The sequence below is a fragment of the Telmatherina bonti genome (genome assembly GCF_933228915.1).
Source record: "Telmatherina bonti genome assembly, chromosome: 15".
NCBI classification, from domain to species: domain Eukaryota; kingdom Metazoa; phylum Chordata; class Actinopteri; order Atheriniformes; family Telmatherinidae; genus Telmatherina; species Telmatherina bonti.
The window spans coordinates 17,861,725-17,877,813 of NC_136613.1; positions in this window are offsets into that span (position 1 = coordinate 17,861,725).

The window sequence follows — 16,089 nt, forward strand, 5'->3', positions numbered from 1 at the left end:
TGTCATGTAGTATAATGTAATACTTCTTAGCTCTTATGAAGAAGGTGTTTTTAATAAATATATGTTTTGGTTCATGAAATAAGTAGAACATATAAGTACTGTATTTTTTTAGTACATTCATAATATTTTACCCTCTCGGTGCAAAGGTTATCTTTGAATTGACTATATTCTATGTAACACATTTAGATTCTTACTGACTGTGCTTTTTTTAGGCACATTCACAAATATGTATACAGTCTCTCTGTTCTACACTGCAGTTTCAGCACATGCAGGGTTTTTTTTTTGTGTGTGTGTTTCTGTGATATTAAATTGTCACTTACTTCAATGCATGCATAAGAGGCTATGTAAGTTTGAGTAACAGTTTTGCTAGCTCCAGTAAAAACCTGTGTGTTGTTGGGGCTTTTTATGAAGTTATGTGGTTAAACTCCAAATTCCAAGTCCAAACCAAAGATATCACACCAAGGTGGAGGCCGTGTATTCAGCGGTGTTGGTCTTCCTGCTTGTCTATCTCTCTGTTTGCAACATAACTCAAAAAGTTATTCATTGATTTTGAGGAATTTTTCAGAAAATCTCAAAAATGGAATCAGGAACAAGTAATTAGATTGCTAATTGGAGTGACCTGCATCCTTTACTATGGTAATTGGGATAACTTTGACATTAGAGCTTCTAACTAAAAATTATGCAAATAATCATTGGCATTAAAAAGGAAAAGAAATTACAAAGACCTGGCAGAGGTCTGCACTCTCTTAGTGCTTCCAGCTGACATTTAAACTAGTCAGATAACAACAGCGTTGCTTAAAATATTAACGCTAAACTCCATCTGTCTTGCAGGCTAAAGCAATCAATAATACTTAAAGGTGGGACCTCCAGTCCAATCTTCCATCCATCACACACCCAAAAACACTCATCTTTACTTCCATGAACAAGGCTAAGAATCGATCATGGTCATTTTCATCATTTTGAAGAAATAGTTTGAAAAGTAGGAAAATATTTTTGGCTTCCAAAATGCTTCAAATTGAGCAAAAGCCAGAAGACATTTATGTTAATTTAGCATTAAAGAGAAACACTCTGGCTCAGTCCAATCAGCACTTCTAGAGCAGACACACCAGCACACAATTTAATCTTGAAAACAAACTAGATAAAATGTGCTAATTAGTGAACTTTGCTGTGCTAGCTGTTTCTACCTGTTTCTAGTTGCAAAGCTAAGCTAAGCAAACTGCCTGCTGGCTTCTTGGCTTCCTATTGAGCATACACACATGAAATTAGTAAAACTACTGTAATATTTCCGCAACAGCAAAATAAATAAATAAGAAATCTCTGCCTGTTATCACTTTAGGTTGCAGAGCTGCTTGGCTCCATCATTCAGCTACTCCTAAACCTGATCCCAACTGACATTGGGCAGGAGCCAGGATGCACCCTAGAAAGGTTGCCTGTCAATCACAAAACTGAAACATCGAGAATGATAACTACCTACGGCAACGCTGAGTCACTGATCTATTTACTAACAGCACGCTAAAACCTGGAGGTTACAGTGACCTCTGCTCGACCCATTCTGCCACCCTGATGTTATTCAGTTTAATAACATAATGAAAACAACTCATCCTGCTGTACATAAATGTAACTATAAACAGATATTTTTCACCAGTACAGTAAGATACAAGGCTATTGGAATTGCAAATCTTTTATAACGTTGGTATATGTGGCCTTCATCCTGAAAAGTTCATTGCAAGGCCATGAATGTGTACTCTTGTGCCTCTGTACAAGCATGAGTACAATGTGACATCACTGTGAAATTTAAGACAGGACACTTGAGAGTGCCTCACTCCCCTGAACAGAAATATGAGCCCTTGTTTAAAGAGCATCGATCTATCTGCTTTATCAAATACAATTAAATTGACAATAACATTAGGTCTCATTAAGATAAAGGTAATCTAAATGCTGATGCTTATTAAAACAAGTCAGATGGGAAGTGTCTGTTGGCAGATAAAGATTTCTGAGTTGCTCGTATTTGTTGTTTGAGGGAAAGCCCAGGGCTTTTGAAATGGCCGGGTCATTTCTATCTTATCTATGTTGCCTGCCAAGCAGAAGAAACATGAGCTGCCTGCCTACCTCGGGCTGAGTCATGCACTTCACTCTCTTACACAAACACACTTACATATTCATCTGCATGGACACACAAAAGACACGTTCACACACATATACAGAGTTTAGGATCCACATGCTGTGCATCTTCTACAAAGAGCAGAACACAGCACGCTAACGCTATATCCTGCTATCACTTCCATGCATAACACTTTCCCTGCCATGCTTTTCAAACTCCTCTTTGCTTTCATGCCCCTCAACAACCAGAAACATGCACACTGTTTTATATCTTTGTTCCTGGAGACCAGCTGTCTTGCCAGATAAACAGTGTTCTGTGGAGGGAGGCAAGGTGGAAAATTCAACATGTAACCATCTCATGTAGACTTACAGACTGTCACGCATGCACACACAGAGGTCAGAACAAGAATGTTGACTGTGCTCTAGATCTGATCTTGCCCAAACAAACTTTGATTCACCTCAGATTTCAGAGCCCCCCTCCTGTCAGCAGTTGCACAACAAAGCATCTCAACTCCAAATGAAGTAGCAAGTCTGGACTTTGTCATCCAGAAAGAAATACCTAAATGTTCTACTTGGTCATTTATTTATTGGAAAAGCCAGATACATCTGTATTTCTCTATTTCCAATGCTTTGACCTTTTTTTCTTATGAATTAGCTAAAGATTTCCAGAAAATTTCCAGGAACTGCTGATCAGTTTCATACAACAACTTGGAAAAAACTTTGCTCATTTCCTTCATATGGAACAGTTTCATCTCAGTTGAGGGCTTTTCTTACATAATCTTCCTACTTTAGGTCTCTCTATCTGTTGGATTAATGTCAAGACTGTCTATTCTTTAACATTTTCTTTATTCTTTCATTAGTGTTATTTTGGCAAAACAACTAGTAAGCTTTGGGGCGAAAGTTTTTCTGTCTGACCCAGTTTATCTTGAATTTCTATCACTTGAAAGCTGTCTTGACCTTTTCATTTTAGTGTTCTCTGATATAAATCATAATAAAATGTTTTGTCAGTTCGTCAGTAAAGGGTAGATTGTTAACATGATTGATTAACATTTTACAAACACTCTGTTTCTGATGCTTGAGTTTTGTTTTCGTTTTTTTTTTTTTTTTTTTTAAATGAGATATCAGTGGATGTTAGTTGTCCCAGTGATAAACAAAAAAGAAAGAAAACACATGACAAATTCTTAAAATCAACTCCTAGTCCTATGAGTCATATCTGCATGCACAGATATGCAATACGAGGTCATTTTCCTTATAATGAATTATTAAGTAAAATATTTTTGTTTTGTCTGTGTAATGTAAAATAATCTTTCTACATAGAAAAAAATCTTCAGGCTGTACATCTGCAACAAAGAAAAACCGAAAGTAAAAACCATGGATATATTTTGGTCAAATTGTCCTAAATTTCAGACACCTTGATTCACTTTAACCAAGGCGGATGCTTCACTCATGAAGCAAAGACAAATTTGCAGCAAAAATGTCTGAATCCAGGACTTTCTCTCACTCCCTCAGGACTCTATATCTGCTCTTCTTGGTCCACATTCTTCAAATGATTGAGTATATGTCTCAGAGACAGAATTAGTTTTCCTCCTTTTGAACCAGGCAGGGCTGTTAGCAAAAGAGTTTTAATTGATTTTGAAGTAGTAGCTGTTGGGAATGCCTCTCACCGTTAAAACATGCTTGACACACAGAAACCAAAACAGCCTATTACCACATCAAAGGGGCAACCACCCTCTTGCCATTTGTATAAATTGTGCAACCAATTTTGATGATACACAGCATTTAAAATAATGTTAATTTATGAATTTCCCTTCAGCTCTGTTCGGGTCATTTTTATTGAATATGCTCTCGGTTTGCAATGGTTATTATCCGTTTGGGGAGGGAGAGTTGTTTCATCCTTATCATACATACAGAGAGGCTTTCACAGAAGCATGTGGAGCGCAAACCAAGCCGAGCCAAATCTCACTCAACAAAATGTACGATAGAATTCTGCTGGAGATTTTCTCTTCCTTTTTTTTTTTTATCCTGGGAGGTGTTTATCTCACTGATACGTCTCTCACTGTAAAAGCTCAGTCATGAGTTCTTTGCAGCTCTGATATCAGTCTCCAGCACAGCATGAGGCTCTGCTCTGCGAGGAAGCTGCTTACCAACAGAAATACCAATTACTGCACACAGCGCCACGACGTCTAATGGGTCTGCTGTGCCAGAGAGATGCACAGGATGAAAGGCTTGTAAGTTCTCTTGCAGTGAAACCTGTATTCCAGCCCTCAGCAGCTTGTTTAAGGACCAGTGCGGTCTTTCAACACCTGATGGTGACACTCAGTTATAATGAATTTTTATCATTGTTTAGCCTTTTGTTCAGCTCAGATACAGCCTCAAAGGACAAATTCTGCTATCAAATGTTTGCAAAACAAGGATTTAATGTCACATGAACTTTATAGCTAAGCAAACCAGTAGTGCTGAGGCTCCTGCATGATTTGCTGTTAAAGCTTTTCATGTTTCCAGTATTAGAAACTGATCTGCGTATATAGACTAAGAACAGATTATTTAATGCAATTAATGTATTTATGTTTTTAAACAATTTATTTTAGATTCCTTCTTTGGTTTTATTCAATCCAGTTCAAATCTCTAAGCAGTGTTTCAGACAGCAGACTAGCATTTCTCATTCATTAATTTCTGTTAAATATGTTTAGTCATTCTGATACTTTGTTGTTTATATGTTTCCTGAAACTATGTGTTATTTCTCTTCATAAATTTCTATAAGTAAATCTCAGCAAGACTCATAATTTGACAATTTCTGACACTGAATACAGAATGAAGAAAGGAATGGGATGTATTGTTGGGAAGTCAGAGAGGTAAAATAAAGGAGGAAGTGAAAGAGGTCAAGGAAGTACTCTTTTGGCTACAGTTATTTTGGGCCGTGTTGTATCGCATGTCCGCAGTTGACAAATTATAGTGCCTGAATAAACAAATGTGATTCTGCTCCAATCTCTTGCAGCCATTTTTCTGCATTCAGCTTTATAAAGCATATGCAGAAAAAGCAAACAGAAAGACAGACATCACAGTCATAGCACAACAACTCTTCTGACAGAAATGGTCATTTTTGTGCATGCAGTAAATACAGAACTGTGAACAGCTCCTGCATGCAGCCAAAGGGACAAGTGACTCGTATGAATGTTTCCACATCAGAGTAGACCTTGTTGAGCATCTCTTTTTAAAAAATGCAATTCTTAATAGGGTTTGGTTATGTGCTAACATAACCAGGAAGTTTAATCACTCTCCGGCTGGGTTTACATAAAAACATTTTGTAAGGCTAGAAAAACATCAGGGCTGGGGCTAAAATATATCCCTTTTACATTGTAGCTGTCATGCTCTGAGAGGTTGTTTTGTACATTGTCATGGTAATATGAAAGACACAACACATTAATCAAATTAAATCAAATATTATTCATAAAGCACCTTCCAGACAACAAGTAGCACAAAGTGCTTTACATAAAAACAGCCTATTATATGTTGTGAAATTTTAAAAAAAACAAAAAACCACCAGATGATAATTTCTTTCTCAAATGCACTCATGCACCTACCCACACCACCACCACCAACACCCCCATTCTTGTACTATAGCTTCTTCTTCGGTCTCTTTAACTGTATATTAATGAGGAAATAAACATCTGGCTTGACACTGCTATGAGGAAACAATATCTTGGGGATCTGTTCACACAGGGAGCCAGCTCACTCATGACCACAAAGGCGGCTACCACTCTAAATCATCACAACAGGGTGCCAGCGTGTCCATACGGACCACATAAGGGTTAAATCTGGACTATGTGGGTACTGACTGAGCTTGAACTGGGCAAATTTTGCAGCTCCATTGTGGTTTCAGTCACAAGGGCCCCATATGGGAAGGCCATGTGGGCTGGTTGTATGAACCCCTTTAGGGATGTGGGTGGGCCCGGAGGGCAAGGAAACCCAATGTGGGCTGGCTAAGTGGGCCCCGATTGGGCCCCAGCTGACAGGTAGTCAGAACCAACTTAAAACCCATATGGGCAAACACAAGTGAGGCCATTGATGAAACTGCAGATAAACCCACATAGGATACTTATCAGCAGCCCAAATTTAACCCTCATGGTCTCCACATGGACATGGTGATTGGGGCAGGCTGGGGTTCACACCACAGCCATATGGTTACACTACCGGACCCCCACAGTACCCAGACAAGGGTAAACATTGTGGCAAAGCAGGCATAACCATACAGCTATAGTCAGGCATTGAAACTACTTGGGTACAGTTTATGAAAAATCAGAATTGAAGAATACACTAAATACACCATTTTTGCAAACTTTTTGAAAAGGTGATATTGGAACATTAGACACCACCAATGTCCAGCGTGTTTGTGTTATTTTAAAAGTCATGTCCACAAAACCCAATCCTGAGCCCTAACCCGAGCAGTTAAGTGAATGTGGGTAGATGCTGATGATGCAGCCACAAGTCAAAATCATTTGATCTTTTTAGGTGGTGAATATTATCATAACCAGGGATAGGCTCCAGCCCCCCAGTGACACTGAATTGGAATAAGCAGGTGGAGACAACGGACGGATGGATGAACACTGTAGTTCACATCATGGTAAGGGGTGGTTCCAAAGTAGCTTTTATTTAGTAGTATTTATTAATAATGTAGTGATAATTGAACTGTACTGAACTGTGTTGAACTGTATCATATGAACCTATATTTTCTGTTTTTAAAATGTCATGGGCTGTTTAGGAGATACACGAAAATTACAAAAAAAAAAAAAACAGCTAAAAACACTGTAATTCAAGCCTAAGCCAAGATAGCAAACAAGACTAAAGGGTCTGTCCTAAATGATTACATTTGTTTTTATGCATGTAAACAGAGATAGCCTGATGATGGAAAAAGAAAAGCTTCAAAATGATTGAACTTGACATTAGCGTAATTATGACTTTACATTTGGCTGTTATTCAGACCGGAATAAGTGATATACTTCCATGTGAACTTGGACCAGACTACAGTTCTCCCCTGGAGGCCTGCGGTGTCATTCTGCAAGGTCTTCACGATGTACGACAGACCTGCCTGCTGCTCTGTCACATAAACCAGCTGCTCAAAAATAATAGATAAAAAAAAATGAGAACAGCTGCGTGAAGCAAAATGAAAGAGACAGAAACATGGCTATTTTCATTTAAAATATTCTCATGTATTTCAACTCATAGGCCAGGGTAGCAAACATACAAATGTCACATAAAATGCACCATCAAACATCATGAATTTGATTTAACAGAAATAGATGACAGTCCTACACGGATACGTAAGGACATATCCAAAGTGTTTTTTCCCCCTTTCGCATTTCCCTTCATATTCTCAAGGAGTTGTTGCCATGGTACCCACAAGGCTATTAAATAGGATGGTTGTAGTCAGATACTCCAGTACAGTTTACACAGTCTTATACACATTAAATATCAAAATAGTTTATTCGTTGAGTAAAAACCATGTAAATGCATGCAATGTTTTGTAGCCATATGTATTTGTACGCATTTGGGTGTATTATATATCATATTGGAATGAGTATTTTACATATTTTTAAGTAGTTGCCAAAGTATACAAATATTGGTGTTGTAAAAACTGCCAGCCCTCAGTGTAACTGTGGAGTGTTTGTCAGCTAATTAGCAACATGACTTAGTGCTACAGCAGTTGGGATGGCGCCTCACACACAGAGGGGCTGATGAGCACAGCAGAGCATCATCGCTGGTGACTTGAGAGGAGAACGGGGGGGGGCAGCTAAACCACTGCTAATGAAGACATCAGCCATCTTAGTCACAGGCGAAGCATCCGTCAAAACTGGCAATATGGCGTGAATAAATTGCTCAGGGAGTGCAAAGAAACTGACAGACGCACACATAGGCTCCGGTACAGAGGAACAAGAACATTTTACCTGTGAATAAGAAATCATTTTACTCTAGCAGTGATGGTGGAGTCCTGATGGCACTGCACAGCCAGCTGAAGGTCCAGAAGTGAACTAAAGAAATGAGCAAATACAAGAGATTGTCACTGTTTGTTTGATGGATCAGCCTGACTTTAGCTTTGAGCTGATGTGTGCCATCTTAGTCTTTTCTGCATAATTTGACTATGCAGGCAAACACAGTAATCCAAGGAGGAGTGAATTAAAACAGCTGAACGTTCTCATTCTGTTTTCTTTAATGTCAGGTTCTCTAATTGTGATTCTATTTGTTTGTATAGTGAAATAAGGGGCACATTAGGACAACAGAGTCCTTCTCTACATTCATCAAGGTGCATCATGGACACATACATGAACAAAGAAAATAAAGCAAAGATTGCCTAAAATAGAGAAGTATAAAGCTACAAAGAGGAAAAGTAGACAAACATAATATCAGCTATCAGAACTGCAATGGCAGTCTCCTTCATTCTGCTGGTATTAAATCTAACAAGGAGGATACCAGTAGTTAAAACCTGAATGACCATGACATTTCTCCCCTGTTACCGTTCAGGAAAGCATGATGGAGGCGAGACCCTGATTGCAACTGGTTGTGACTTAAGCCAGATTGCCCGATCAACAGTTTGGATTGGCCTCAGCTGATCCAGCTCCCTGATAGCTGTATTTGCTGTCCTGCTCCGAGATACCACTGAATGAATGCTTTGGAGGCAGATGACATTTTTCACTCTGCTCTCATCCTTTCACTAAGAGGCCTCTTGTCAGCGGCAGCTCTGTCAGTATCAAAATCAGATAAAATCAAACTGCACACAAACAGTGTTGAAGCAGCTTAACAATTGTTTTCCCAATTTCCGAGCCAAGAGATTTCATGCCAGCAGCTTCGGTCAGAAGTCACAGTTCACATGAAAAGTTATGCTGTAGCTGACATCTCAAGTTTTTACGTGACATTTGACCAGATTGCAAAGGTAACTCCTCCTGCATGTCATCTGTTCTTCACATCTGGCACATGTTGCTGTCAGCAGGGCCGTTTCTAGCTTTGTGGGGGCCCTGGGCAAGATGCTGTTTTGGGGCCTCTAGTTACTCAAACTGTGATGAAGAGATTCCTAACCCTTTAGATCAGTGTTTCTCAAATCCAATCCTCAGGCCCCCTGCCCTTCAAGTTTTATGGGCAACCCTACTTTACACCCCTGAATAAAATAAAGGGCTCGTTAACAGGCGGCAAAGAACTTGATGAGGTTCAATAATCTGACTCAGTTACTTTGGAGGTGGGTCATGTCTAAATACGGCAGGGCACGGGGGCCTGAGGACCGGATTTGAGAAACACTGCTTTAGATGGTCTACTAAGATGCCATTATCTATTACACTTCTTGAGCAAAACAAGCTGCAGGTAAAATGAAAGATCTTAAGTTGAGCCACTCAGTAAGTTTCAATGATGAAGAATACACAGTAATAGAAATAAAAGAATTGTCTATATGTCAACAAGTAGAAAATATTAAGTATTTATAAAAATAATTTACATTGAATAAGAAAATCCAACAGACCAACGCTTAAAATAATGCTTAATAGTCAGTAGTAAGCGTTTGCAAAAGTTAGCTATATCATTTCTGCGAGATTCTAGTGCGAAAATGATAATGGCAAGGCTTGCACCACAGGAAGCCAACCATCTCAAAGCAAAAGCTCCAGCAAAAAAACACAGTCTGGGTGAGTGGTACCATTTTATCGGCTTTTAAAAGTATGTTGCATTAATCCCGAAATGACAAATCTATTTTCTGATTGTCAGTGGGATAGAAATGCCTTTGCTGTCTTGTTAAGTGAAGTGGGCTCTTGAGAATAGGCAAGATAGAAAGACAAAGGAGCAGAAAGCTCAATCAAGACTCCGTTAAGAATCATTGTTCTTATTCATCCACCGACTGAGAAAATAAAGAAAACAACAACAAACAACAAAATGGAAGAAAGCAAGCCAAAAAAAGAGCAAAGTCTGATTTCATTTTGACACACGAATCGGTATATGCTTCATGCAGTGCCTTTAATGAAATCTTGTCATCATCTGTGTTTTGGTTTTTCTGACAGGGGAGTCACAACAAAATGCAAACATGATTAAAGGTTTCAGTGACAGCACACGCACGTACACATGTTGACAGGTAGGCACACAAATATGAAAGGCACATGCTCACAATCGGCTGAGTTACCTTACCATAACAGGAGGTGCACTGATAAATCAGCTTTGGGGTATTCATTCATTCAGTTCCAGAGTGTAAGAGTGCAGGGAAAGAAAAAAAAAACAAGTTTTTGGAGATCTCCCTTGACAGGGAAAAGAACAAGCTATTACTTCATATTGCACCATTTAAGCTGTTTTTATTTTGGACTGTGCGGCTCCCTCTACCAGGCGGTGCAGTCTCTGGGGATAACAATCTGGCCTCAACAAGAAAAGGCAGACAGCTCTGAACAGTTTAGTAGGAAGTTTGCGAGGCCAGAGATGTGTGTGCTGCAACAAAGATGGATGAATAAAGTAATAACATCTGTGTTTGCATGAACAAACCTTTCTGTCATGATCATTTTGCTCTCTCAATTTCTGCTCCTTCAGATCACATATTTGTAAATAAGATGTACAGAATAATTGACACTTATGTTCTTATTATTCTGTAATGCTGTGAAAATCAGTTTTTAAAACCACTTCAATTTGCATGTTTGTTTATAAAAAAAAAGAAAAAGAAAAAGGATTTCTATTTTTCTTCATTTTAACAGTACACGTTAGGATCTTCAACAATATTAACTGTTGGTTTGACGTTGGGGCAGATCAGTCTGTAAGTATTTTGCGTCTGCTTAAACCTATTTACATTTCGACTTGTTTTCTCTTATTATATAATATGATGATTGAATAAACTAACCAACCATGTGCAGCAGTAGGTGTAACATTATCATGCCAACTTCCAACCTTTCTTATTATATGCCTCTGTCCAACTTTCCACAGACAAGCTGTGTTCTCGTCAACACTGTAAATAAACTGATTTTTCTACCTCTGCTACCTGCTAAGAAAATGGCAGCAAAGGGAGTTTTTCTTAACAAAAAAAAAAAAAACAATAAATGATTATACAGATTGTGAAGCTATGACACAGTGTTAACATGTTGGTCAAAGAGTATCAGAGTATCTTGCAAGAACTGCTCTCCAGCTATTTCTCCTTGCTGATGCTATTCCTGTATGTTATTCTGTTCTCTCAGTCATCTAAAAAATGTATTCACAGCTATGTTAGTGCCAGAGTTATTGGCACATTCAGACAAATGCAAAGCAAAGAACTGAGTTGCATCCATCACATAGCAGCTTGAGTTTTGTTTTTATCCAGTCAAGAAAATAGCCCTCTAAACTTGACATATTTGTTTAATTTCTAGCCGGTGCAGAAAATAGTGTTATGTGCCACTCTCAAATAATTTCCTCTTTTTAAAAGGGACTCGTGATTTGCAAGGTACAAAATCTTGTCCGTTATAATCTTTCCTTTGGCTGTACATGCATATCCAAAAAAGTCAATAGCTTGATTTAGCAAAGCAAATAGGTAAGAACCTCTTACTGGTTAAGTATGGTTGGATGATAAGACTGCAGCTCACAACCGGTTATTTAGCCCAGCAGGTCTGATGGTTTCCCGGCTAGATAACAGGCGTTTTCAAGACGAATACCTAAAAAAAAAAAAAAGATTTTGGTATTTACAGTTTGATGCAGGAATGTCAAGATGGAAACTCCTTCATCAGTGGTTTGAGCGTTTCAGGTAACAACAGCTCCATCCTGTGTCGGCAAATGATAAGACACACAGAGAGAGAGAAAACTTGTAGCCTTTTCATTCTGACTAGGAACAGAAAGCAGTAGTCAGGCTGTGTCCTCTCCTTTTGAGAAAAAAAATATCAAAGGCAAAGCTAAACCAAGAGGGAGCAGAGAGGAGTTGAGGGGAAAAGCAAAGAAATTCAATGAGCTGAGGTGAGAAGAGGAAGTGCTTCTGAGACTTAATACTGTCTCGGAGAGACATTACATAATCCATACAGATGACAGTTTGAGGGTGTCACTCCATTGTATGTTGTACCATTACCTTTGACAGTACAAATTATCCTCTCATTCTAGAGAGTGTTTTAGGGCTAATGACAATAAATTGTGCTGCATACCATGTGTGCATATATGTGTGTGTGTGAGTATACATTCTGGCATTGACAAAGCATTGTTATACTTACACAAACAAAGAGTATCTTTGTCAAAAATGAGGAAGTGTAAAATCTGCTGTAAACACTCAGGTACTTACTGCTCTGCTGCAATGCTTTGGTTGGCAGTACCAGAAAAAAAAGAGTATATATATATATATATATATATATATATATATATATATATATATCCCTGCGATGGACTGGCGAGCTGTCCAGGGTGTACCCTGCCTGTCGCCCAAAGCCGGCTGGGATAGGCTCCAGCTTCCCCGCGACCCTGAATTGGAATAAGCGGTTCGGAAAATGAATGAATGAATGAATGCATATATATATATATATATATATATATATATATATATATATATATATATATATATATATATATATATATTTATACTCTTTTTTTTCTGGTACTGCCAACCAAAGCATTGCAGCAGAGCAGTAAGTACCTGAAACTGCCAACGCTCAGAGTTGGTACATGTGACATTATAAATATATTAAATATATATATATATTTATAATATAATATAATATAATAATATAATATATATATATAATAATGTATATATATATTATTAAATATATATATATGTATATATATATATATGTATATATATATATATATATATATATATATATATATATATATATATATATATATATATATATATATATATATAAAAATATATATATATATATATATATATATATATATATATATATATATATATATATATATATATATATATATATATATATATATATATATATGTATCCTATTGAATTTAATGGGGAATTGTGTTCAAATGTGATTGGTGGAGTACGGTCAAGATATCACTGACAAGTGAAAGTGAAAATAAGATTCGTGTTGACAATGTTCCCTTCGGTTAAACTAGACAGACAGCTTGCCCAACCAAAAACAACACTTAATGAAATACAGTGAATTCAAGTTTCCAGGTATGCTGAATAGTGGTCCAATCAATTTTACTTAAAGATGTAACAGTTAGTTTAATAATAGATGTCTAACTGTTGTAATATTATGTTAGTGCTGTTTAAAAGCTTGCTACAACAACAACATGCTTTAATCTATTAGTAACCATAAAGCCCTGGAGCTGTTATAACTGCAAGTAATGACTTCTTTGAGTTTTGTGAAAGTTTTGATTTGTCTAAGTGGCTGCACCACAATTCGTATTTAGTCACCAAAATCTCCAAAGGTTTATATATAAACACCTTTGTCAATATTTAAAATTACCTTTGTGATTGTGCAAGCACTTTTAGGTGTGTCTTTTTTAGGTGGAACACATTTTTCCATGATGACATGTCCTCATAGACAAACATCAGTTACTCTACCTTACTTGAAAACTCTCCCCACGTTTACATGCACGACTCATTAAAACAGTTAATGATATCAAACTTTTGGGTGAGATTTACAGAAAGGACATTTCGGTAGAATCATGTAATGGTAATTCCTTTTTCTCATATAATATACAGAAACAAAACTAAACAAAAGTGGTGGGTATACCTAAACATAAAATGTTAATGTATCAATAACTTGTCATGTCTTCAGTGTTTTATCAACTGAAGTCTTATGCGAATGGTATGATGAAGATACAAGCAACTGGAACATTTAGATCTATTCATCATTCAGGCACTTCTTTATTTGAGGGGGGAGGGGTATTTGTTTTGTTTTTGGTTTTTGTTTATGTGATAAATCATGTATTTAGAGAGCAGCTTGTTATGAAGTGAGGACTAAAATATTAACAAGTTATATATATGTGCATTCAAAAGTTTAGACAGAGTCAAATGAAGTTATAATGGATTTTAGATTCATTCTATTATCATGCAAAAAGTGAAACATCCCCAACTATCCATTTTATGCAACTTATCTGGGGTCGGGAAGCTGGGACAGAAGGAAATCCTAGACTTTCTTCTCCTCAGCCACACCTACCAACTCATCACTGGGGATCCTCAAGTGTTTCCAGGCCACCCGAGAGACAATTCCTCCAGTGTGTACTGGGTGTCCCCCAGAGTCTGTTTCCACAAGGACATGAATAGTGCATACTGCAGACGCTGCACCAATACGCCTGTCAATCTCACACTCCATGTTTTTTCACTCATAAACAAGACCCGGAGATACTTGAACTTTTCCACTTGGGGCTTGACACTCCACCCTTTTCCGGCTCAGGACCATGATCAGATTTTTCTCTTCATTATCCTAACCGCTTAATCCAGTGAAGGGTCACAGGGAAGCTGGAGCCTATCCCAGCAGTCTTTAAGCGAAAGGCAGGGGACACTCAGGACAGCTCGCCAATCCATCGCAGGGCCGCACAGACACAAACAACCACTCATGCTCACACTCACTCCTATGGGCAATTTTTTAGCGTAACCAATTAACCTAACATGCATGTCTTTGGAGGGTGGGAGGAAGCATACACGCATGTGCAACATGCAAACTCCACACAGAAAGGCCACTGTCCAAACCTCACCACAGCCATGGGTTTAGGAAAGAAAGGGATTATAGATGTAGCCAAATCCCACTTTTCACCATGAGCTGAATGACATATTACTATTGTCAAAACAAAATCCAGAGACAGGACTGTTTAATATGTTAATGTGAGAGACTTTCTTTGGGAAAAGAGCGAAATGGAGACACAATTCTGGACACTAGGTTATCCATTTTACTTTCTGTCTTTTTGCTGTATACTCAGTGTTGTTGGTTTGCCTCCCAAATTTAGAAGTTTACATTTACAAGTACTGTCACACAAACACACGGGAGTGGAATTACAGGAAAGTTCAGAAGGATCCAGTCCATCATACTGTGAAAGTTTCATGTAATTCAAGAACAAAGGCAGCACATCATCTTTTTGAAGCTGAGAGAGCACTGTGCGAGAACTTGTCTTGTTCCTTAGTGTAGGTTTAGTCTTGCACATTTCTTAGAAAAATGTTGAGTTTTACCTTAAGTTGTACAAAACTGTTGTACAACAGCTCTCTATTGACCTGAAGTAATGTGCCACTGCGGCCCATTTTTACAAAAGGAATAACTTAACCTTATCCTAGTATCTAACATCAGACGATGGAAAGAGGGAGACCCTCACTCTTTCTACAACCTAAGTGCAAGACTATGAGGCAAGAGGCCAGCAGACTACAGAAGAGCTTTAATATATATGTATATATATATATATATATATATATATATATATATATATATATATATATATTGCAATAGCAGCCTGCTTGCAAAAATCAAAATAGAAAGCCAAAAATCTGCGAGAGCAACAGAGGAACACATAAAAATGGGAGCAGGATGTGACCAACGTTATACTTAACCTTAATGTAAAGACAACTTAAACCAAAAGGAAATCGAAGAACCAAACTGCCAGACAATGAGACAAGTGGCAAAGGTGTTAAACATAAATGTTAAACATCTTGATGCTGTGAAGAAATACAGAAGTGGAATTACTTCCTTAAGTCGGGTTTACATTTCTGCAGGATCCACCAACTTACAGGAAAGACTCAGAACCTTGCTTTATGAAGCCATATCTGTGAGTATAGGAGGAGAACTCACTTTACTTTAGGACAGTATGTTCTGATGGTGCTTACAACTGACTGAGATTGAAGCTTAGCCCAACTCAAAGCAAGAAAGTTCCTGCTTCATATCCCAGTTTATATTTACAAAGATATCGTATAAAGATATATTTAGTGTCTCATATCATGACGGCATAGATTTTTTTGAACTAACAATGGTTGCTTTCTGTTCCGTCTTTCCTTCAAGAAGTGAAAGTTCTCCAATCTACCACTGAAATAGCCAAAAGAGCACAGAAAATTTCACATAAAATTGCTTTATTTTAAG